Source organism: Arvicanthis niloticus, chromosome 2 (genome assembly GCF_011762505.2).
Source record: "Arvicanthis niloticus isolate mArvNil1 chromosome 2, mArvNil1.pat.X, whole genome shotgun sequence".
In the NCBI taxonomy this organism is placed as follows: Eukaryota; Metazoa; Chordata; class Mammalia; order Rodentia; family Muridae; genus Arvicanthis; species Arvicanthis niloticus.
Window position 1 is genome coordinate 89,422,853 of NC_047659.1, and position 25,242 is coordinate 89,448,094.

At 41.9% G+C, this 25,242-nt stretch overlaps 1 protein-coding gene and 1 pseudogene across 3 annotated transcripts in view; one reads left to right on the plus strand and one right to left on the minus strand.

Annotated features, from left to right (window-relative positions):
* Positions 1–25,242, minus strand: part of Fsip1 (fibrous sheath interacting protein 1) — a 139,888-nt gene that overhangs the window by 25,175 nt on the left and 89,471 nt on the right. The window lies entirely within an intron of this gene.
* LOC117702746 (small ribosomal subunit protein uS11 pseudogene) lies at positions 11,511–24,009 on the plus strand (annotated as a pseudogene).

The window sequence follows — 25,242 nt, forward strand, 5'->3', positions numbered from 1 at the left end:
CAAGTCTCAATTCCGAGTGATCGTATTACAATGGAAGTCAAACAGTTGTGTGTGCTCCTATCTGCAATCATCCAGCTCAGCTCCCACAAAGTCCTTGGGAGTTTGGTTTCTCATCACTTCTCAGCTTTTTCCCCTGTATCTTCCCTACCCCTCACTGCAGCCAGCCTCATCCACTGGCTTGTAGTCCTTGGGTGTAACTTCCATGTTCCTGCATTACTGCCCTTGTCCTTACTGCCCATCTTCTGAAAATGTTTTGCATACAGATATCAGTGTATGTTCCTTCAGCCCTTCCAATCATCTGTCTAAATGCCACCAAGCCCTTCCCTGACCACCACAGTTAAAACCACCAGAGTTTCTTTCTACTTGCACTGTCTCTCCTTGTGCCCATTCTCTGCTTCCTGGTCCTCCACATGTACCACATACCCCCTTGGGACACTACAATACGCCTTATCCATGGTTTCACATTCTGTGGCTTTGTTTACCATAGTCAAACATAGTTTGAAAATACGAAAAAAAATTCTAGAAATGCATGAGTCTTAAACTGTGTATTGTTCAAAATATCATGAAGAAGTCTCTCATTACATCCAGAAGGTAAATCGTCCATTTGTCCAGTAGTCTATGATATGCCCCATCAAGCAGCCATCTTGGTTATGATAATAAGCATGTACCTAAGTAAGTCAGTTTAGCCTCATGCTGTGTGAAATGATTCATTACACAAGCCCTGAGTCATCTCACCTCCTCACATGAAAGGTGAGCATAGGACAATGAGACACTCTGAGCAACAGCAAGATGTCACACAGAACTTGTACTTATCCTACTTTATTATTGGTTCCTGTTATCAGCTCCCACTATACCTAATTTATCAGTTAAACTTTATCTTATGTATAGAAAACCATGGACCATGTTGGGTTTGGTACTGACCATCATTTAGACAGCCACTGGAGATCATGGAAAGCATGCCCCGCAGATGAGAGAAGAGGACCACATATCTGTTGGACACTCTCCCTTCTAGCACTTAAGCCTCATGTATGTAGAAGCCTGGATCAACTCACTGCTCTATTCTCAGAGACTAGAGAAGTATGTTAAGAATGTAGTAAATATTTAATTTTAAAAGATGCTGCTTCTGGAAGAAGTATGAGCTGCATACAGATGTTAGCCCATCTTTTTTTATTCTCAGAAAAAAAAAATGTGACCCCTTGCTTTTATTTTTTGGTTGTGAGTCTAGCTTTTCATGGCTGAGCCATTTCTCCAGCTCCCCCCACTTTTATATTATGTTTGCACTTCTTAGGTCTATGTTTCAATGAATGCATAAATTAGTTTCTTTACAACTTTGTCATACTAGAATCAAACCAATATCTTTGGGGCATTATAGAGTTCTTGAATGCCTTTGGGAAGCCAGTCCTCCAGGTAACCACAATCATTCTCTTCTTCGTTGTCTCTTGTCACCCATTTTATCTACCTGCCATGGTATTGGAACCTTTTGCTGAAGTCAACACCTGGCTATAGCATTTTATGAACAGTATCTCAGTTCCAGGTCTCAGAACAACTTTTTATTTTACCCAGCAATTCCAAGTTCTAAAACTTGTATTTATCATCAGTGGGGTTGGATGTGGAGCAGTACATGTGTGGAATTCAAAGGACAACGTGCAGTCTGTTCTCTCTTTCTACTTCCTGTGGGTTCCTGGATTAACTCGGATTGTGGGGATGGTGAATGCAGCTCACTGTCACATCCTGGGGAGTGGTCTCCTTCCCAATAGCACACATATAGATCAAGGCATCAGTGGCACCTGCTATATTTTCCTCCCAAAGTCCTTTGAGCATGATGTCATACTATATCAGATGAAGAGAGCAAGGTGTCCTGTCTGATGTCTGATGACCCACAGCCTTGTAGACAGAATGTTGAGGGTCATAAAGAGGCTGTAACTCTAGATAAAGCCATAAAGTTACTATGTTGCTTCTAAAAGTTACTGTAAAGTTACTATGTTCACTTTGTAAACTCCCTTGAGTTGTTTGGAATATGTGCTTATTTGCCTATCAGAAGTTTTTCCTGGTTAAGCAAACTCACTTCAAGGGTCTAAATATGTGTTGACTTGAGTTGAGCAGAGACTGTATCCCAAACAGAACACACATCATCCAGGAATCTCTGGAAGGTCTCAATGCTTTCTTTTCCCATTGCTTTAAGAAATATATCCAAGGGTCTTTCATAATGCCCTGTTTAGGGATGGTGAGGTTAGGAACTGATCTGTCTGGGGACAGGCAAGGGGCACAATTTTTTGTTGTAATGGCTTAAATCAATCACAGAGATTTGTGTTATGAAAACCAGATGGCATAGTTAGTTCTGTGACTATTTCCATCACAAGATTCCAATTACTGATGGCCATTTCTGAGGGCCCTTATTCCTCTTGAAATGTACATCTTGTTGAATACTATGCAGCTATTATACCCACTTGATGGTACAGTGATGAACTCCTGACCCATTGCTGCATGTTCCTAATATCCCTAGCAACATCTACAGCATCACCCATCAGCATTACTGGCTAGTGCAGGAAAATTTCTCTTATTCCCAAAGATGCTTGTGATTCCTCATCATTTAATCTTCCAAGCTCTTGTCTAAAAGTATTCATCAAGATACTCTTAAGGAATCCAGTTGGCATACAGGTCTCCAGGATCTCTATGTATAGATATAGCTCAACTCCTACATCAATCTTAACTTTGGGTGTTGGTATTTGTTTTCCCATACCATGTAAAGGAATTCTTAGCATCTCATTTGGAGCTAAGAGTCAACTTTTAGTCAACAAATCAAAGAAATTATTAGAATCAATGAAATCTATTCATGTTCACATATTGAATCTGAATCTCTGGCCAAGTACTTCCATGGCAATCAATTAAACCTATGTAAAACTTTATTTTTCTTCTGGAACCTTTAAATGTGATTATCATACCTGTTCCCTGGGTGTTTTGTCAATGATAAGTGGCAAGGTTTGGCAGCTTTTTGACACCATACACTGTCTCCTAGCTTTGCCTTTGTCAACAGTGTTGTAAAGTATGCTGGGATCTAATAGTAATTACAGCTTCATAAAATGAATAAGGAGAACTGATCCGTCTTAATAACACAGCCCAAGCCAGAAGGTAGATATTTCTATCAGCACAATAAGAGCCCAGCAAAGTGGGGCACAGGGCTTCTTTAGGTGGCAGAGATGGCTTAAAGGACTCTGGGCACTTATCTGAGTTCACCAAATTCTACTGTATCCCTGCCTGGTTTTAGGTCCTATCCTCTGAATGTTCCAACACTTTAACCTAAGGGATTTACCCAACACTGTACTTTGTTAAACTGAATTTGGCTTTTTACCTTTTCAAAACAAAATTCTGTAAGAGAATCCTTTATATGCAGTCATTGGAACAGTTTCCATTTTGATCCACACTAAGATAGGGAATTTGGGGACTTTAGCTCATGCTCTCTCTTTAACCATTGGTCTCTAGAAGAAGCAGTGGCCACATTGCCTGGCTGTTCCTGGTCCTCATCCCTCATGTGCCTAAGAGTGTTCCCTTCCTGCGCTGCACTTCATCCTAGTAGCTCACGGAGTCTCCCTGGCAGAATGTCCTCTGTGTGCTATGGTGTGCCTACATCCCATCCCTGTCCTCTGTGTGCTATGGTGTGTCTAGATCCCATCCCTGTCCTCTGTGTGCTATGGTGTGTCTACATCCCATCCCTGTCCTCTGTGTGCTATAGTGTGCCTACATCCCATCCCTGTCCTCTGTGTGCTATGGTGTGCCTACAACCCATCCCTGTCCTCTGTGTGCTATAGTGTGCCTACATCCCATCCCTGTCCTCTGTGTGCTATGGTGTGCCTACATCCCATCCCTGTCCTCTGTGTGCTATGGTGTGTCTACATCCCATCCCTGTCCTCTGTGTGCTATGGTGTGCCTACATCCCATCCCTGTCCTCTGTGTGCTATGGTGTGCCTACATCCCATCCCTGTCCTCTGTGTGCTATGGTGTGTCTACATCCCATCCCTGTCCTCTGTGTGCTATGGTGTGCCTACATCCCACCCCTGTCCTCTGTGTGCTATGGTGTGTCTACATCCCACCCCTGTCCTCTGTGTGCTACAGTGTGCCTACATCCCATCCCTGTCCTCTGTGTGCTATGGTGTGCCTACATCCCATCCCTGTCCTCTGTGTGCTATGGTGTGCCTACATCCCATCCCTGTCCTCTGTGTGCTATGGTGTGTCTACATCCCATCCCTGTCCTCTGTGTGCTATGGTGTGCCTACATCCCATCCCTGTCCTCTGTGTGCTATGGTGTGCCTACATCCCATCCCTGTCCTCTGTGTGCTATGGTGTGTCTACATCCCATCCCTGTCCTCTGTGTGCTATGGTGTGCCTACATCCCACCCCTGTCCTCTGTGTGCTATGGTGTGTCTACATCCCACCCCTGTCCTCTGTGTGCTACAGTGTGCCTACATCCCATCCCTGTCCTCTGTGTGCTATGGTGTGCCTACATCCCATCCCTGTCCTCTGTGTGCTACGGTGTGTCTACATCCCACCCCTGTCCTCTGTGTGCTATGGTGTGTCTACATCCCACCCCTGTCCTCTGTGTGCTACAGTGTGCCTACATCCCATCCCTGTCCTCTGTGTGCTATGTTGTGCCTACATCCCATCCCTGCTACAGCTAGATCATTTACCACCATCAGCTCCAACCAACCCAAACAGCAACCACAGCTGGCCCACGCTGTGTCCTGGCAGTTCTACTTCCTGTAGACATTCCCTGTGTCAAATCCCACATCCATCAGGATTCTTAGAAGCAAATAGTAAAAACAGCCAAACTAATATTGGCTTCTATAAGCAGAAACAGAATTAAAATAATGTCAGATATTTTCATATCATTTTTGAGAAGGCTAGAGAAGGGTGCTAGCAAACAACCAGGAGCAAATAGGAGTCTACCCAAACAAAGTAACTCAGAGAAATCCGAGGCCGTGACCTCTGCAGAGTTGAATGCACCAACATGCTACCACCTGAGCCACAATACCACTGCTGGGACCACTACCCCCACCGCCTCACTAACAGGGCATCTCCACCAACATGGCAAACACCGGGTGGATTGTCCATTCTTACTGCCCCATCCTTTCATTTTGGGTCTACATACCCAATAGCCTACAACCAGGAAATGCCCTTATCAAAGTCAGCTAGAAAATTCAATAGAGGGTGACAGAAAATCTCAGTGACCGGAAAGCTGGGAATCCTATTAAAAGTCACAAAGTGAGGAATGTCCCAATCCCACACTAGGTAAACAATGAGGTACAAAGAAAATATTCTTTATCAGCATCTCTTTGTCTCATTCGGAAGCATCACTACATCAAAAAGGGGAATTTTATGGGAATCAATGTTGAAAACTTTTTATACTAAGTTGAAAAATTTTGCAAAACTTTTACTTAGCAGAACTTTTACTTATTTAAAGAACCAGCCTGCCTCCATTTTAGGCTTAAAAGCCAACTTATAGCAAAGACAAACTAGGCTCATTCCTGTTTATGATTAAACCTCTGTTTCTCAAGGATTGGGCTCTGCCCCATGTGCAACCTTAACTACAAATGGTTCTGTACTGCCTGTTCCAGGAATAGCAATTAAGTCTTTGTTTCAAAAAATTAATAGCCATCTTGCAACCCTACCTTTGTTTCAAAAGGGTTGCTATGGCTACCTTGTTGTGACTACCTGTTGTTACAACCACCTTGCAGTCATGTCTTTGTTTTAGGAGGTTGTTTTGACTAACTTGGTATGCTTCTGTTCTTCTCCTGTAACCCCACCTATTTTACTTACCAAACCTCCCATTTGGAAACCCCCTACCCCTGAGCTAGAAAAACCTTGTCTTCCTCACATCTAATAAAGTCCTCTCTAACCCTGACCTAAGTGGGAGGCAGCCTGGGCACACAAATAAAAGTTTGTTTTAATCATTGCTTGCTTTAATTAACTTGGCTGTGATGATTTGGGCCGGTGTTCTTTCTCCCACCTTTGGAATTAACAGTACTTGGCACCAGTGGTGAAGAAGAATGTTTTGTAGCAAATAGAAAGCTGGTGGGCTACTCCCTTTACCACGCAAATTTCAGAATCTGGAAATAATATTCTTGTTCCTTCATCTTTCCTCAGTCCTCAATAAGGCCGATTCATAAAAAGTGCTTAAGAATATCTGCTAATATTTTCCCAAGAATATTTTAAAATTCCACAAGGACCCACAGGAGAACATTTGCTACTAATTTGAACAGATATGTGAATCAAAGAAGAGAAAAATTCTCAGAATAGCTTGATTCCATATTTCCTTGTAAACAGGTTTAAAGCACATTGCAGAGTGTGGCAAAGCCCTCAGCCTTCTGAGAGGCACAGCTAAGAGGGAGGAGGACAGAAGAACAATGGAGCCAGAATCCAATGGGGGGAGAACAAAAGGAAGCATGTGGCTAGTAGGCAAAGGAACTGGTGAGCCTTTAGGGATTCCTGGCACTTCAACACTGAGGAGTATTTTATTTCACAACATTAAGCTGGGTCTTGGTTACTGACTTAAATAGGGTTTCTATTGTCAAGATAAAACACCATGACCAAAAGCAACTTGGGGAAGAAGGGGCTTGTTTCAGCTTATAACTCTCTGATAACACTGAAGGAAGTCAGGGAAGGGGTGGATGCAGAGGCCCTGGAGGAACACTGCTTACTGGATTGCTCTTCATGGTTTTTTCAACCTACTTTCTTATACCATCCAGGACCACCTGCACAGGAGTGCTACCTCCCACAATAGGCTGGGCCCTCCCATCAATTGCTAATTAAGAAAATGTCCCATCAGCTTGCCTATAGGCTAATCTTATTGAAACTGTGGGTCCCTCTTCTCTGACAACTATAGTTTATGTCAAGTTGATCTCACTACACACAGAGAAACACAAAAGACAGTTACTTTACACAATATAACATTTTCCAGTTCCACCCATTTACCTGCAGATCTCATGATTCCTGTTTTTCTTTACAGGTATATAGTACTCCATTGTGTACACGTGCCATATGTTTTATTATCCATTCATCAGCTAGTGATCATTTGTTTTCATTTCCTGGATACTGTAAATAATGTAGCAATGAACATGGCTGAAGAAGACTCTTTGGAGCAGAATGTCAAATTTTTAGGCATATGACAAGGAGTGAAATAGCTGGATCATAATACAGTTCTCATATGCAAAATCGAAAATATAGCAAACAGAGAAATAATAGTTACTCATGTTGGACAGAGACTTTTTCCACTCACCAGAAAACCATGTGAGTGCTTAGATCAGCCCACACACTAGTGTTGAACACTTACACCCATTTCCCTCTATGTATTCTGGTTACATGTAAAGATCTCAGTGAGAAAGCACCAAACATCACTGTGGCTGAATGGTCCAGAAGGAAGACTGAGAGCAGAGGGGAGGAAAGGAGAGGGGAGCTAGAAAGAATCAAAATTTGGAGAACGAAAAAATTAAACTATTTATTCTACATATGCACATGTAAGTTTGACTAGCAAATCTGCTCCATTTTACAGAAACCTTAAACCCCATGACTCTTTTTCCTTCTTCCTAAATTATAAAAAACAAACCAAACAAACAAAGAAAAAAACAACTAATGCCAGGATACTGAAGATTCAACGTTACATGATGAAAACAGATACAGGGAGTACTTGGATTTTAAATATAGTCCATGGAATTTGAGTATTGCGAAATGAGATGACTTTCATGGTGGAAACAGAAAAGGAAGGGAAGGGGAACAGGGATGACTTCAAGATTCAGGCTAAACATGTACCAGATTCTCTTAGTTCCCAACCAACACCAAAGACAAAAAGCTTAGTATTCTGCTTCTTGCTGAAGCTGCACCCAAGAGGTCACTGCCCAACCTGGAAGGCCTGTGGGGGTTCTAGAGGAACTCAGGAGACATGCACCGGAGGTGATGAACCAGAACAAGCTCTTCCTTATTCTTCTGACTCCCTTCTCTGAAATATAGCTCTGCCAAGTCTCACCAGCGAGGGAAAACGAAGCTAGGAAACCGCAAGCCTGGCCTGTCATTGGAACAAACAAGTTGAGCTAAGTGTAATTTAGGCAGTTAAAACAAAAAGGAACTAGAAGCTGTAGGCAGGACTCTACAACCATGGCTTCTCAGAGGCTGCACTTGGAAAGGGATACGCTGTGTTTTCTATTGCAATAGGAGTGAGATGCCAGGGGCTCACATGAGTCCTATAATTTTCAGAGGTTTGCCTTTTGGTTGTTCCTTACAGAATACAGTGATGTATGACGAGTACCCTCCCTATCTGAAATCACAAATACAAAGAACTAATGTGCAGTAAAATGTTGGCTATTCACCAGCATCCTCTAGACTCCAGTGCATGCCCTGCAGGCCAGCATGGAGACGGGCTTTATTTTTCCATATCCATGCTTTTTTAAAAAAAAAAAAAGATTCATTTTATTTCTTTTTATTGGTGTGTGTGTGTGTGTGTGTGTGTGTGTGTGTGTGTGTGTGCAAGTCTGAGGACCTGAGTTCAACCCTAACATCCAGATTAAAAAGATGGTTTGGTGGTGTGTGTACCCTGTGCTGAGAAGGTGAATGAAGAGGGATCTTCTCCGCAGCCTAACTGGCAAACCCCAGGTCCCAGTTACTGTCTCATAAAAAACTAGGTGGATGGCTCTTGTGAACAACATTCATGCTGGACATTTAAGCACGAGCTCACATGCACACGTGCACGCATATAATGATATGTTTCAACTATGCTATGCCATTTGGGTGATGGCCAAGGTTGCCTTGCCATGCTTGTCACACAAGTACATAATAAATTACCAGAGAGATAGAAGCTCAGAAAGTATGTGTTGACTAGATAAAAAAAAAAAAAGTATCATGGTGGGAGTGAATTTAAGTAGTTACTTTATATATACATACACACACATATATGTATGTGTGTATGTATATATAAATTTTAAATTAAATTATTCTTAGGCCTCAAATGAGAAATATTTAAGTAATTAAGAGTGAGTTGATGTTGGAAGGTAAGACTAGGAAAGAGGAGAAACAAAGCCACAGGAAGGAGGGCCATCACATGCCTTTGGGTACTCCAATCAGCACTTTATCCATTGCTCCTAGTACCTTGCAGAACCCATGTTCAAATTACTAGGGGTGGTTCTTATGAATGAGGTAGCCATGGGAGTCTCAGCGGAGAGAATCTTCGAGGGCATAGTTAACGGTCTCCTCTGCCACCCCAGTAGGCCTAAGAAACATTACCTAGGGTCCCCCCTGCCTGTGTTGTTTGGGAGCCTGCTATCATCAGAGAAACAGAGAATCTAAGCTGGAAGGGAACCTGTGGAGCACTTGGGTGAACCCCCTTAATACATGGGAAGAACTTCTTGGAAAGCTTGAGACCTCTGAGACCTGACATCACTAGGACATTCATTATCTTGCATTGAATATAGTTTTTATATTTCATTTATATTCACATGTTTGGTTTTGGTTATTGGTTGTTTTGAAACAGGGTCTCAGTATGCAGTCCTGACTAGCATGGGATTCATTATATAGACCAAGCTAAAATTAAAGACATGTGCCACTACACTTGGCTTAGCAATAATTCTAATCATTCATTTAAAATACAGTATTTGGGGGCTATAGCAATGGTTAAGAGCACTAGCTGCTCTTCTGGAAGTCCTGAGTTCAATTCCCAGCAACCACATGGTGGCTCACAACCATCTGTAATGGAGTCCAATTCCCTCTTCTGGTGTACATAAGAATAAAGCACTTATATACATAAATAAATACATAAATATTTTTTAAAAAATTATACACTATTTCTTAAGCCACTTCTTATGTGGCCTCCCCTCTGCTTCCACTGTACCTGCAGCCTCATCTGCTTGTTCTCCACAAAGCTCACCAGCTAAGCTCCACTGTGCTACTAGTTCATCTGTACAGTAAGTGGAAACGGGTCTTAGCAAATGCACAGGGCTCATAAGTCAGTCCTTCCCCTCCCCCATGTCATTCTTTCTATCAATGTTAGCTAGAACTTAACAGATAGGCTTACTAAACTCTCTCCATGCTGACACCGAATCCCTAACTATCTAGCTGGTATCTTCCACTGGAATTTTGCAACACAACTAACTAACTAAAAGCTAGAGGGAAGATAAAGATAGATGTCCGCAGGTACTCAACTCTCACAAGCGATGCTCTCAGAGAAGCTTCAAAAATAGTAACAACGAAGGGAACATTCGGCTCCAGAATTCGCCTTCTACAATGGCACACGTGAAGAACTAACACACATTTGCTCCTGGTGGAGCTCCATCAGACATCAGACATCTGGAAATGTTTAGAGACAAGCGTGCTTCAGACAACCACAAAGGGGGAATGCAGGACAGTAACAAGTTGCACATACTAATTGTATCCATTTCTAATTCAGACAAAGAATTTTTACATTCCCATCATTCTCCAGGAAGCAGGAAGCAAAACTGGCTCCCCACAATAGAACAGGTTGAGTTGTGGTATCAGCTCCTTACCCACCACCAGAACAAAAAAGCAAAATTGAGGTCATCTTAAGAGGCACCATGGGTAACTGGGCACTGTCAGGGTTATCAATATTAAGAAGATGCACTCTCCCCAATGTCTGTTATGAGCCTTGGTCATACAGGGTAACCAACAACTGTATTAAACTGACAGAAATAAAACAGAAATCATGAAACCTGGCCATAATTAACAGCTTTTAATAGAGCGATCTATCAGCATGACAGATAAACTATGATACATAAAAAGACATGAAAGGCAGGGGGATTCAGATAAGGCCAGTGGAGCTACATAGGGATGAAACCTTGTCTCAAACAAGTAGATCTTCTTCTTGCCTTCCATTTAACTTACTTTTCTTGATGTTTACCTGATGAAATATTGTTTCAGATACTGAGTGAACAAGTCATGGCATTAAGTCAGTCTGTCACCATTGACATAGGCCAAAGTCTGCCTTCCTTCCTATGGTGTAACAGAGTTATACTGGATTAAAGCCAGTCCCAGGCTGAAGAGATGCATGCTCTTCCAGAGGAGCAGAATTTGATTCCCAGAGTTCAATCAGGCGGCTCACAACTAACCATGACTACAGCTCCAAACATATGTGCACATACACACACATGTGCATACACATATCCATATGAATAAATAGAAATAAAATCTTTTTTAAAAATTACAAGCTCCACCACTCACATCCCTGGGCCTTTATAATCAACGGACAACACAATAGGCAAATTCCAGGACTCAGAACAAATCACCCAGCTGCTGGTGTAAATTCAGCACAGCTGTAAGCCTCCTAATATTGGAAATACTCACAAAATCACTGAGCCCTGCTCAATTACAGGGTGCTGCAACCATCCAAACGCAGTCACAGGAATAGAATGTGGGCTGGGAGCCCTGCAATTATTCTTCATTTTCTTATTTCATATTTACTATTTTGCTGTAAAGCCTCCAATGTTAATGCTATACTTGCCAAAGTTACTGAAATCGAAATGGTCGTGTACACGACTGATGAGTCTGCTACAAGCTCATCATTTGACACTGTGAGCATCCACAGTGCAAAGAAGACCACTTACACACGGTGATCTCTTCATGGTGCACACTGCACTAAGCATGCCCTCTGAATTTCCTGGACAGAGCTTAACGCACACTGCCCCTCCCCCACGCTGTAATTTATTTATTTTTTAACGTGCTTGTGACCCAGGAAAAGGCTTCCTAACCTGAGCAGTAGGCAGGGTTAACTCATGTGAGTGGCTAGCTGCAGTTCCCTCACAGACTGCTGCTGCAGGTGGCTCTTAAAAGTCTTTTTGTACCTCAGGGTCTTTGTGTTTAGCCAAATTCTTTTGTGACAGGGATCTGGAGGGATAAAGACTGCTGCTTGGGGTAGGAATGCACGCATGCTTTCTTCTGCTTTCTATGCAGCCCTGCTGGGACTCGGCCTGCAAGTGCAAAGTCATAAGGCCTTTTGCCTTTCTTTTGGTAAACTACCTCTCTAAGAAAACTGAAGAAAATCCAAACTTGCTTTTTTTTTAAACCTACTTTTACATGTATGAGTATTTTGCCTGCATGTAAGAATGCCACATACATGCAGAGCCTGCAGAGGCCAGAGGAGCATGTTGGATCCCCTGAAATTGAAATTAGAGAGAGTTGTGAAACATCATGTAGATGCAGGAAACTAAACCCAGGTCCTCTGCAAGAGCAGCAGATGCTCTGGAACTGCTGGACCAGCCCCGGCCCCGGCCCCGGCCCCAGCCAAACAAGCTTCTCAAGGAGACATAGAGATCGTTTTGAAAAGGGTTTGGACTTTTGCTAAACATTAGGGAGCCTCACAAAGCATCAAAATCCATTAAGTAAACCTAAGACTAAAACTCACATCCACCTTTCTTCCTTTGGTGAAGTGTCACATTGGCTGTTACCGCTGAAGCTGTCAACATTCTAAGACTGTCTCTGATAGCATGTCCTACTATATTTTAACCCCAGCTAGTTTATACAACTAGCTTAGTCTTCAAAGCAATTCCTCCTGGGGACCAGCAAGATCATCCAGCAGATAATGACATTTGCTGACAACCTGAGTTCAGTCCCTTGAACCCATACGTTGAAAGGAGAGAGAGAGCCAACTCCCACAGGTTGTTCTCTGACCTTTATAGGTATGCTATCACACAAATAATATACACACACATGCAATACACACACACATACAATACACACACATGCTATACACACATATACTATACAAACAATACACACTCATACAATATATATGCACACATACAATACACACACATATACAATATACACATACCACATACATTCATGCACACAGACATACAATACACACACACAAAATACATACACATACAATACACACACATATACTATAAACACACATATACAATATACACATACCACATACACTCATGCACACAGACATACAATACACACACACAAAATACATACACATACAATACACACATATATAATATACACACACATACACACACATACACACACACTGAGTTCAAGGCCAGCCTGTTCTACAGAGCAAGTTCCAGGTCTACACAAAGAAACCCTTTCTTGAAAAACAAAAAATAAAATATAACAAGCCTGTCAAACACCAAAGAGAGAGTGGAGAACGTTTCAGACTCTCAAATTTGGCCAAATTTGTTCTGGAGCTCCCTACTATATCTGATGAGAAGCAGTGTGGGTCTTGGCCAGATGAGGGGGAACACCAGGACTAGCCCTTTGGAAGTTTATCCCTGTAATGCGCCACATCCTTGACAAAGGTACTTTCGCAGTCTGAGTTCCAGTATAAGTATTCATTCATAAGCAAGTTACTTAAATTGGACCCTGGCTTAAGAACTCAGCATCACATTTTTAAACCATCCAGTTTACTTTGGTATGACTGGAAAATTCTGCAAAGCTAAGGATGTGTGCCAACCATAAATTAAAATAACATCTGAAGGGCCAAAATGTAGCTTTGTGGTTTTTAAGTCTACAAAGGGTCTAATGTCAGGAGGCCTCTGAGTTACACACCTTGTGAACAGGAATTTTCCTTAGCTGAAACTATCAACTAAGAGAGACTGAGAGACATCTTGTGGTATCTTTAGATTTCAGACTTTAGTAATATATTCTTAAAACATACTTCAGAAATATTCCCTCTACCTGGCCCATCCATGCATACCTTTGTCTAGAATGTCACGCTCATCACAGCCCAAAACCTGAGTGGCTTGGACATCTCCTCCCATGGCAGGAAAATACATTAACCTCTAGCCACCCAGCTGAGGGGGCCATGCCCATATCAGTTAGACTTCTAGACGCAAAACAGCTGTTCCAGGCGTGATTGATGACCGGAAACATCCGGCCCTTTCGTTTCCCAGGGACAGGTCACCCCAGACTCTCAATCCTACCACCAGTCAAGGTGTCCTGTCAAACTGGCATGCCATGAATCTCCCTTCCAACCTATTTATCAGTCAAGTCTACCAAGATGGTTTTTCACAGGTGTGCATCTAAGTCACATGCACCAAGGCAGACCTTTGTTTTAATTGACCATGATTTGTTTTATAGCTGTTAGGAATTCTCGAGAGTTTCTGCCCCAGACCTTCAAGTTTAGAAGCTGAGAAGTATTTCTATGAGGGCTGAAGAACAGTATCTAAATGTATTAGCATTCAAAGTTCTAAGAAAGACACTGATTTCCAGGAAAGCACTGAAAAGTGAACTCAAGGGGTCCTTTTGAATTTGTAACTGAAGGATAAACTTCCCTACAATTAGCTTCCTATTGTTTGGGAAACCATTTGCAAGGCCTGCCACCCATTAGAGTTGAAAAAGCCCCAGCTATTTACCTGAGGTTTTCAAATTGTTCTTATAAAATGCTGTCACTTCATTTCTCACTCAGATGCCAGGGAGCCCACTCATTGTCCTGAGTTCTAATCCTGAGAATCTGTTAGAACAGAGCTTCTGCTACAAAACAGGAGAGCCATGACCCCATGACACATGACAGGGGCAGAAGGGATGGGAGGGGGTGTCCCATGATGAACATAGAGCTTTGGTTTCTGGGAAGGAGCATCACATGTCTGAGTGTGGCCCTTCTGGCCCCAGGCACACCAAACCTATGCTCACTTGAACTGGGCATATATTTTAGTGGCAGAATGTTTGCCCAGCATATGCAAAGTCCTAGATTCAATCACCAGTACTACCTTTCCCAAAGGAATTATCAATTAAGGACTGAAAACACCAAGGATGGGGCGAGACATACAGAGAGACTTCTTACTGCAAATTTTCCAGAAGGTCCATGAATGCTCTGCTATTATCTACTAAATTATAACATAGGATTACAGAATTTGTGTGCTGGTTTTTACAACATTGAATGACATGCAAAATTTGGAATCTAAAAGTAAGCTTAGTGTGACTTTCTGAGTTAAGTCAGTCGCTGGGAGATAAGGGCAGAGCTCAGGGGTAGAATGTGTTTTTAGCATGCCCAAGTCCCTGGGGTCAATTCCCAGCATCTGCTGAGAGATGGGGGTTGTAACATTAAATACTACAAAAATCTGCTATTAAACTGTTATTTTAAAAACAAAACAGAAATTTGAGATTGTACTAGCAACTGAAATTTCCTGGACATTTTTCATTTTAGTCACTATCTCATTTAAACATTTGCCATAACAGCCATAAAACTCATGGCTTTGTGTGGCTCATTATGTGCTACTTTCATAATTTGAATTTAATAAAGACATCATTTCCACAGAATGTATCACAGAGTAAATTATTTCACCTCAAGCCCTTAAGGAAATCCGAACACAGAAGCTGCCAAGGAATGATGGCTCTAACTGTAATGCATCTTATCATTACATCATCATGTTTAAATAGATGCTCCCTCAGATATCTGAGATGTTTTGTCATGGAATTTTTCTCCCTTTTGGTCGTCTGTGTAATGTTCTGGAAAACATGTTGCCCTCAAGAAGCAGAAAGCAGAACAAGGAGAGAAATCACCAAATCTTTGGCAGCAAAGGAAGATCAGCATCTAAGCGTTTGACTGAACACTGTTGCAGTCTTCTCTTCCAGAAAACTAAGTGAAGATTCATGGAGATGTTAACAGGAATCAAATTCACTGGGAGAACTTACATGCTTATTCACATAAACTTTTGCAATATAAAGACATAAAATCACTTAGGAAATCCATGCTAACTCTCTCTTAGCTGGTGTCTTAGCTGACAGACAATTTCTCATGAATTTCATAGTCCTACAAAAATAGTAACAAACATATTTTAACATAAGTGTAAGAGTATGTTTTTACCTATTCTGATAATACTTCACTGTCCCTATGTTTGTCAAGACGTCACAGACAGCCAGCGAGGGAGCACAGTCTAGCATATCTCTTATTTCTCCCATTTATAAGGGCCCTATACTTGTGCTTTTACTTAGGCATGCGTAAAAACCAGTGTGTGAGCTACTTCCCAGCCACAACGATTCATCTGCTCTCAGGCTCTTTGCTCTTCATCATATTTTAGTCTTTTCCATCCCACCTGGCCCCACACCACTCTCAGGTTATTTTCCCCAAACACTATTACCTCTGTGTCTCCTTCTGTGCAGAAACCAACAGGAGTCCCCCGTTGAATCAAGTCTTTACCACCCAGCTTGACCCTCCACAGCCTGACACTATCTGCCTCTTCAGCTTTATGTCCACCTCTCCCAACATTTCATTCCAGTCAAGCCAATATCCCTACTGCCCGCCACTGCAATAGATTTTGCTCATGTGTTCACTCCGCAAACATTTACTGACTGACCGCTGACTGACCGGCCTGCCTATAATGCTAACTCCACATCTTTGCCCATTCTCCTTCCTCGATGCCTGGCTCAGTCATCACATCCTCAGCAGAGCTGCCTCAGCCATGCTGGGCTGCCACTCAGCCTCCTTATCCTCAGGACCCCTACCCAGCATTCTTCATTCTGGCTTCACACACCCCATTCTAGCAGAGTTAATATTTCAAATAAATCTGGGAATAGGTTTTAACTAAGCCAATTGTGTTTATGAACTCATAAGAGGCTTTAATAAACTAATATCAATTGTTAAGAATCAGTATTCCACAAACATACTGGACAATCTGACTTCTTTTATGTTCCCGTGTTCCTGTTTTAACCAAAAGCAGCTTAGAGAAGAGGAAGGGCTTATTTCAACTTACAATGCCAGGTTATAGTCCATCATTGAGGGAATTTGAGGAAGGCCTGACTGCTATTTCACACAGCATTACCCCCAACCAAGGAACTCACTTCCCAGACAAAGAAATGCACCAGGAACCAGAGGATGATGCTCACTAACTAGCTTACACTTGCCGAGGAACAGTACAACACACAGTGGGCTGGACCCTCCTGTACCAGTGAACAACCAAGACAGTCTCCCACAGACATGCCCAAGGGTCAATGAGACCTAGGCAATTCCTCTATTGAGGGTCTCCTCTCATGTGATTCCAGGTTGTGGCAAGGTGACTGTCAAAGCTAACTAGAACATGTGAGCATGAAATTTCCATAATATCCCAAGGAAATCTGTTTGGAAAATGCATGTTTTATCACTTAATTATATATTATTAGATGTTATTATTTTATTCTTCTTTCTTCATTTGCATATATTCCAGTCTCCTTTCTTTTAACTTTTTATCCTTTAGTCTCCTTCAGATATCCAAAGATTTACATCCTACTACCCTATAACTGAAAAGCAAAGGTTAAATTAATATGTACTTGTTTTGTTCTTTGATGAAAGTGTTCTAAAATGCTTAATTTACTTTTTGTACCTTAAGAAGAACAACAGCAGTAAATCTTTGACAACTGAAGCTGGGTGAAATCACACAGAGAAAATGGCACCACTTCTCAGAAGGACTTCAAGCAGACCGACTCCCTGGGTATCAGTCTTCATCCAAGCAGTAAGAAGACACCCAGCTCTAAAGGTTACACTCCCATATCTCAGTGATTAATGGGTCCTCCTAGTGGGAGCATGGAAGACAGTGGTGCTCAGGACAATTTGAATGGTTGGGGGTCAAGCTCAAGAAGTTTCAGAAGGGAAGAATATATTTGGCAAAGAAAGTAGCTGCTTTTTGTCTTTGTCCTAGTCTGCTTGAGGCTAAATTAAAGAGTTTTGGAGTAATGGCTTTGACAGATGAGATCTCAGGACAGCCTAAATTTGACTATGTCATGTGATTATTAGTGGTCACTCCTATGTGGATCTACAATAGAAAGGAACAAGCTGGACAAAGAGAAATACAAAATACAGTTGGGGTGGGGAGGAGCACCAGCAAATGTTTCATTGGAGCCAAGTCCTGTGCTCACGGAAATAAAAGGAAGAAAGGAAGTGGTGATCTGGGGAAGGATGAAGGAACACACCCAGCTAAGCCTCCAACTTGTGAAAAGAAATTAAAGAAAAGCTTAAACAGTGAACAAAACCATCAACAACAGAAAATTAATGCAAATGTAACTGAAGGAGGCCGCCAAGTTCCAGCCCCATCAAGCTCAGAATTTGGTGCCCCCACGTAGTTCTGGCTTTATAGTCAAATACAAGAAAGGAGTTGTGGAATGTACCTCCTTGGCTAAGGAAAGCCACAGAGACCAAGCATGTGCCAAGGTGTCCCTATACAGAGGCCCAGAGAGGCCATTGTGTGAAGCTGTGAAGGTAAAGCCCTGATTGTGTTGGAAACCCCAAGATGTTGGAGATGTCAGAATGATGGGTTACTTGCCAAGGAAAGCTGCAGGCTACATATGGACGCAGTCCAGGAAAGAGAAGTGTGTTGCACAGAGATGCAGAACCCTGTTTGTCCTGCTGAGTTTGGTCTTGCTTTGGTCCAATATTTCCTCATTTTATGCCATCTTTCCCTCCCTTTTGGAATGAGAATTCTATTCATTGTATGTTGGAAGCATGTGATATGCTTTTTTATTTTGATTTCAAAGGTGTTTACAATTGAAAGATTGCCTTGAGTCTCAGAAGAATCTTCGACCTTGGGACTTTTAAACAGTTTGAGAATGGTAGACTACAGAGACTTTTGAAGTTGGACTGACTCCATTTTGCAATATGATATGGCTATAAGCCTATGGGGGCCATGGAATGGAATGTGGTGGTTTGAATAAAAATGTCCCCATAGGCTCATAGATTTAAATGTTTAGTCACCATGGAGTAGAACTCTTGAAATGATTGGAAGGTTTAGGAGGTATGGCCATATTGGAGGAAGTATGTCATGGTGGGTAGACTTTGAAGTTCCAAAAAACCCATGCCAGTCAGTCTCTCTCTCTCTCTCTCTCTCTCTCTCTCTCTCTCTCTCTCTCTCTCTCTCTCCTTATTGCCTGTTAATCAGGATATAGAAATTTCAGTTCCTTCTCCAGCACCATGTCAGCCTGCAAGCCACTATCCTTCCCACCATGATGGTAATAGACTAACGCTCTGAAACTATAAACCAACCCCAAATAAATGTTTTCTTTTATAAAAGTTGCCATGGTCACGGTGTCTCTCCGCAGCAATAGAACAATGACTACAACACACATCCAGGAGTTTTTAAAGAACTCTACTGCATCCTCTCTTCTCAAGGCTCAGGGACTGTTGCAGAAGATGAGGCAAAAAGGACTGAAAGAGCCAAGGTGGTTGATGAATACAAGGAAACAGATATGAAGTCACGGTGACTGTGACAGAATGCACAAACCCTAAGCAAGCTCAAGCTAGACCAAATGCCAGCATGGAGAGAGGAGGTGGCATGAAGTCCCACCCCTAATGAAGGAGCTATTGGCAGTTGGTAGCTATCTGGAGAGGGTGAGTCAGTTTTCTTTCAGGATGTAATCTCCAGGAAATTAATCTTGGTCCAATGGAACACCATATGTCCAAGAATATATGGGCAGCACCAAGTGGCCTTTATGCCTTTAAAAGAGAACATAAAGTTGGGTGGTTAAAGAATATCTAGGAAGAGTGTTAAGGGGGTAAATAAGATCAAAATGCCTTATATGAAATTCTCAAAGAATAAATGATAAAAATACATCTTTGTGCTGGCTTTAACTACTCTTCTTGTTATTTTCTCTCTTTAAATAAAATGACTATTTACTTGCGTTTCTTGTCATTTGGATTTATATTAATAGAAGTTTTACTAGAGCTGTGGAGATGGTCAAGAGATAAACCATGAAGACCTGAGTGTGGACCCCAGGACCCATCTAAAAACAAGTCTGAAAGCACATCATTAAGTAGAGTCAGGGAGATCACAGGAGCTCACTGGCCAGACAATATAGCTGAAATGGTAGGCTCCAGGTTCAGTGAAAAATCCCATCTCAAAAAACAAGAAAGCAAAAGAGAATGACCACTAATCTCCACATGCACCCATATGGGCAAGGGCACGCGCAAGCACACACACAAAAAACACACATGCACACACTTTCACACATTCTCTCACATACACACATATAGACAGAAATCTTAAAACTCAATACTATTCAAGAATAAGAACTTATTAACTTCAATGAGCACTTTCAGATGCAGATTGCAATCACATGTGGTGATGTTTTGATTAAAATTTAATTCTAAACATCTGTTATATTCAGAGTTAGTACTTCATTAGTTACGTATTTTCAACTTTCATTTGTATTTATAAAAGCAAATTCTACTTATTTGAGGGTTATAGCATGCAGAAATAAGTGTGTGTTGTAGATTTTGTACATGCAGAGTGAATGATCAAAAGATCTCACTTACCTAATCCTTTTCTTTTGTAATAATAATAATATAATAATAATTTAGATCCATGCAGGCTTTGTGTCTACAAGATTTAATTTAAATAACTTCAGAAAAGTAAAAGTAAGCTATCTATTAAACTTCTCAAGAACTCAAACCAGAAACATTTCCTTCATAATGGCATTTGATAATTATTAACTAGCTGAAGTTCCCTAAGCAAACACGATCCCCTTTTGGACTGAGTGAACTATAACTAACTTCAGAGCCAAAAAAGCTTATTATGCATTGTCTTTGTCAGCGCATTGCTGTGCTAAAATGCCATGGCCAAAATCTACTTGGTGAGGAAAGAGTTTACTTCCTTGTACAGCTTACGGTCACCCAGGTAAGTCAGGGCAGGAGCTCAAGCAGGAACCGGAAGGCAAGAACTGAAGCGGAAGCCATGGGGGCGCACTGCTTACTGACTTGCTCCTCCAGGCTTGTTCGGTGTGCTTTCTCACTGCACTCAGGACCACCACCTCAGGGATGGCACCACCACCCACAGTAAGTTGGGACCTTACACATCAGTAAAGAAAATGTACCACGGGATTGCCCACAGGGGACATTTCCTCGCTTGAGGTCACATCTTTCCTAATGACTCTAGCTTGTGTCAAGTTTACATAATAGTAGCCGGCACAAGCATCAACTGTATATTGTGCTAACCATGGGGTTAGAGATAAGCTATTCAAGGTTCCCACCCTAGGTGATTTACAGTAATTTGGGTAATCTGGATAACATAGAGTGGGGATGGAATGGAGATCAGAATAGCCATTCTGTGTAATCAAACACAAAATAATCATCTCAGAGCTAAGAACACTGCACAGTTAGCAGTAAAGCTTCTGGCTTCCAGAAACTTCTGGCCTCTAGTGGAGGACTGTAAACTGCAGACTGTAGTGGTGGAAAGATATGCCATTTTGGTTTGTGCTGTCACTCATCGCTCCTCATATATGTATTGTAGAGGAGTATGGTGTAGGAGGATGGCATGGGTCTATGGTATAGGTTGTGATGTAGGTTGTGATACAGGTAAATGGTGTACGAGCTGTGCTTTTGAACAGGTTGAAATTTCCACTTTCCTGGTTCTCTCGTTCTCACTCAAACTGAACTGCACATATAAAAGACTTCAAATCCCTCACAAAACACACCAGAAAGTGAGGTGAGCAACTGTGGCTGTCTTTTAGGGTCTAACCTTGTCTAAGAGACAAAAGCACACACAATTAATGCCAATACAAGGCAGACTTAGGCAAGTGTTACAAGACAGAAGAAAAGACAACAGCCGAAAAATATTTTTAAAAACACATTTAAAATGGCGTAGGAATATAAATAGACATTTCTCTTAAGAAAATTAGACTAATGGTAACAAGCACATGAAACAATGCTTCATCTTACTCATCAATCACAGGGTGGGATATGGGGGGGGGGTAGAGAGCAGCCGCCGCTGCTGTGGCTGTGGTCCTTGAACACTGCTGGTAGGAATGGAAAATGGTGCAGCTGCTATGAAAACAGCAGGAATCCTTTAAATGTTCAAACAGAGTCACCATAGGATTTAGCAAGCCTGCTTCTGGGAATATGCCCAGAAGAACCCAAAGCACAGGTTCAAAAAGAAAGTTAGACACCGTGTTAATAGTAGCATTATTTACAACAGATAAAATGTGGAAGCAACCCAAGCACCCATGGACAGATAAACGGCAAACACAGTATGGTAGACACAGGAATTGAGGCACATCTATGTTAAAACGATGAACTCTGACCCCTCGAAACATAAAGGAAACTTGGGACAGATAAAGTGAAACAGGCAAATGTGAACCAATTACGTTGTCCAAACTCTCATGAGATGCTGAGGGTGCTCAGATTCGTGAAGAGAGAAAGCAGAATGGTGGCTGCCAGGGGCTAGCAAGGAGGAGAGAATGGGGAGCTAGTGTTCAACGAACATGATTCCATTTGGAAGGGGAAACAGTGTGGATGAATTGTGGTGCTGGCTGCACCAGAATCTGAGACAACTTGATACCAGTGAGCTGCATGTTTTGTGCTGTAAGCATTTCCCTACAATAACTGTTTAAAGCTGCTTCGTTTGTCTTCTTCCTTCCTCTTGCAAGTTTGAATGGAGAAGGATCTTAGCCAAGCTGTAAAGGCAGGACAGGACACAAAGAATCTAGGAGTAGGAGAAAAGAAAACAGCTGAAGACACTGGGTAAGAACTCCTGTGCTGAGGAGGGTGGGCCTGATGCAGAACTGACTGAAGGGAATGGGAATTAGAGTAGATGGAGCTAACGGGGTATTTGTGCATATCTCAAACATGCTAGGGTCTTTGTGACAGACTAAAGCCATTACTTTTGAAATGAACTCCTGACTTTGAAAATCTCCACCACCCACAACTTGTCATTCTTTTCCTCCCTCCAGTCTCTTTCCTCCTACCCTTCCTCCTTCCTTTCTGCCTTCTGTCATAGGAAGACATGTTTAAGAACACCTCTGCCAGCTGTTGGGTCCTTACTCTTAACCTTGGGGTTGCCAGTCTAGACTCTAAGTAAAAAGTCTCTACCCTTTATAAATTATCCACTCTCAGAAATTCTTTTGTAACAGCACAAAATAGACAAAACCAGCCGGGCTTAAATTCTAACTCTGCTGCTGAGTTTGCCTGGAGACTCAGAAAAAAAAAGTCTGATTACTATTACAGTTCATGTACAAAACATTTCTTTACAAAAACCAACACATTTGCTAAAGTTGGTGCCATCTTCCTATTCAGAAATTGTATTAAAAGTCAATAGATTCTTTGAAAAGCAAAAGGGAAAATGCAAAACAAATGTAACAGTCCTATCCTTGGGTATATACTGAGGACAACTGAAAACAGGGCCACATCAAGACTTGTATACTGTCATACTTAGCCTCAACTGTGAGTCTAATGCAAACCCAGTCATACCTGGGAAGAGGGACCCCTTACTGAAGAGCTGCCCAGATCGGGTTGACCTGTAGCTATATCTATGAAGCACTTTCTTAATTGCTAATTGACTCGGGAGGGCCCAGCCCATTGAGGGTAGTGTCATCCCTACAAAGGTGGGCCTCAGTTGTATAAGAAATGGAGCTGAGTGAACCAGACAAAGCAAGCCAGTAAGCAGCACTCTTCTGTGGTTTCTGCTTCAATGCCTGCCTCTAAGTTTCTACCTTAACTTCCTGCCAAGACTTCCCTTGAGGAAGGACAGTAATCTATAGGCCAAATAAACTCTTTTCTAACCAAAACTGTTTTGGGTCAGTGGTTTATCATAGCAACAGTGTTAATCATTGTTATTTAAAATAGCCTCTTTCTGGTGGAGGAGTCTGGAGACAACATTCAGAAATAGCACCTCACAAGAAGAAGGAAGAACGGGTCATCATCCTTGGACCTCAGGTGGCTGAAGGAGAGAATGTATTTGGTGTCTGCCACATCTTTGCATCCTTCAATGACACCTTTGTCCATGTTACCGATCTTTCTGACAAGGAAATCATCTGCCAAGTGACTGGCAGAATGAAAGTAAAGGCTGACCAAGATGAGTCCTCTCTGTATGCAGCCACATTGGCTGCCCAGGTTATGGATCAGAGGTGTAAGAAGTTAGGCATCACTGCCCTGCATATCAAACTCCAGGCCACAGTGGAAACAGGACCAAGACCCCTGGACCTGGAGCCCAGTCAGCCTTCAGAGCTCTTGATCACTCTGGGATAAAGATTGGACACATTGAGGATGTTACCCCCATCCCCCTCTGACAGCACTAGAAGGAAGGGGGTCGTCGTGGTCACTGTCTGTGAACAGGACTTCTCAAATTATTTTCCATTAATAAATTGCTTTGTGTAAGCTAAAAAAAAATAAAAAATAGAACTAGTTTAAATGTCCATCAAGTGGTAAATAAGGAATGAAATGTAGTGTGTGTGTGTGTGTGTGTGTGTGTGTGTGTGTGTGTGTGTGCACATACACATAGATGAGAGAGAGAGAGAGAGAGATTGGGATTATTTGGCCATAAAAAGAAATATCATCTAAAAAATTAGCCTTGAAAACAATACACAAAGTGAAAGAAACCAAAAGTAAAGATCACAATTGTATAATTTCATATAAATGTCACAATGATTCAATGGTAATGCATTCAGAAGGATGTGAGCTGTGACAGAAGTCTGAGAATGATGGTAACTGAGTATAGTATTCCTTTGAAGAGATATATTCCAGTATTCTAGGAGAAATGAAATAAGCACGACTTTGTGAACATATAAACTATTAGTTTAACTCAAATTATTTAACTTATAGAGTAAAATTTTTTTATTTATTTAGAATTTTTAAAATCTGAAAATTAGTCCCATGCAAGATTCTAAAGAAGGGAAGCAACCAACAGTCCTACCCAGCTATGACGCCTGTGAGCCCATGACCAGGGTGGCACGATAACCCTTTAGTGGCACACATAGTTTGACAGTAACCAACAGCTCTCTTATTGAACTTAAGACCTGCTCAACAAGAGAAAAATAATGCCCACTATTAGAAACCTAGCTATTTCCTCAGGGCTAGTGAAGTCATGGATCTTAAAGGAGAACCTACAACCACTACTTTACTAAAGATGTATAATTCCTAACTATGTTCTAAAAATGTGTCCTGCTACCCATTGGTAAGTATAGTCCTCACCTCTCGTCAAGGAAACTTCTCTTTGCAACAAATGGAGGCCATTACAGAAACCACAGCTGATCAAAATGCGAAGCTGTGGAGCCCAGGCCCAAAGAATACATCTATAGTACAACTTCCCCGCCTAAGGGACAGGGGTCATTTTGGAAGAAGAGGCAGAAAGACTGCAAACACCAGAGGAACAGGGAGTTTGCTGTGATGTTGTTTCTCCTAGGAATGTCAGAAGCTACATCCATAGAGTCTTGCCAACAAGACTGCCTAAGTGTGAGTTGAACAGGACAGTAGACACACTAAAGTGAACAGAGGAAAGCCCAAGAGGCCTCAACCCTACACAAAGGCACTACGGAATGCAGAGAGTAGAATAAATAGTCTTACCC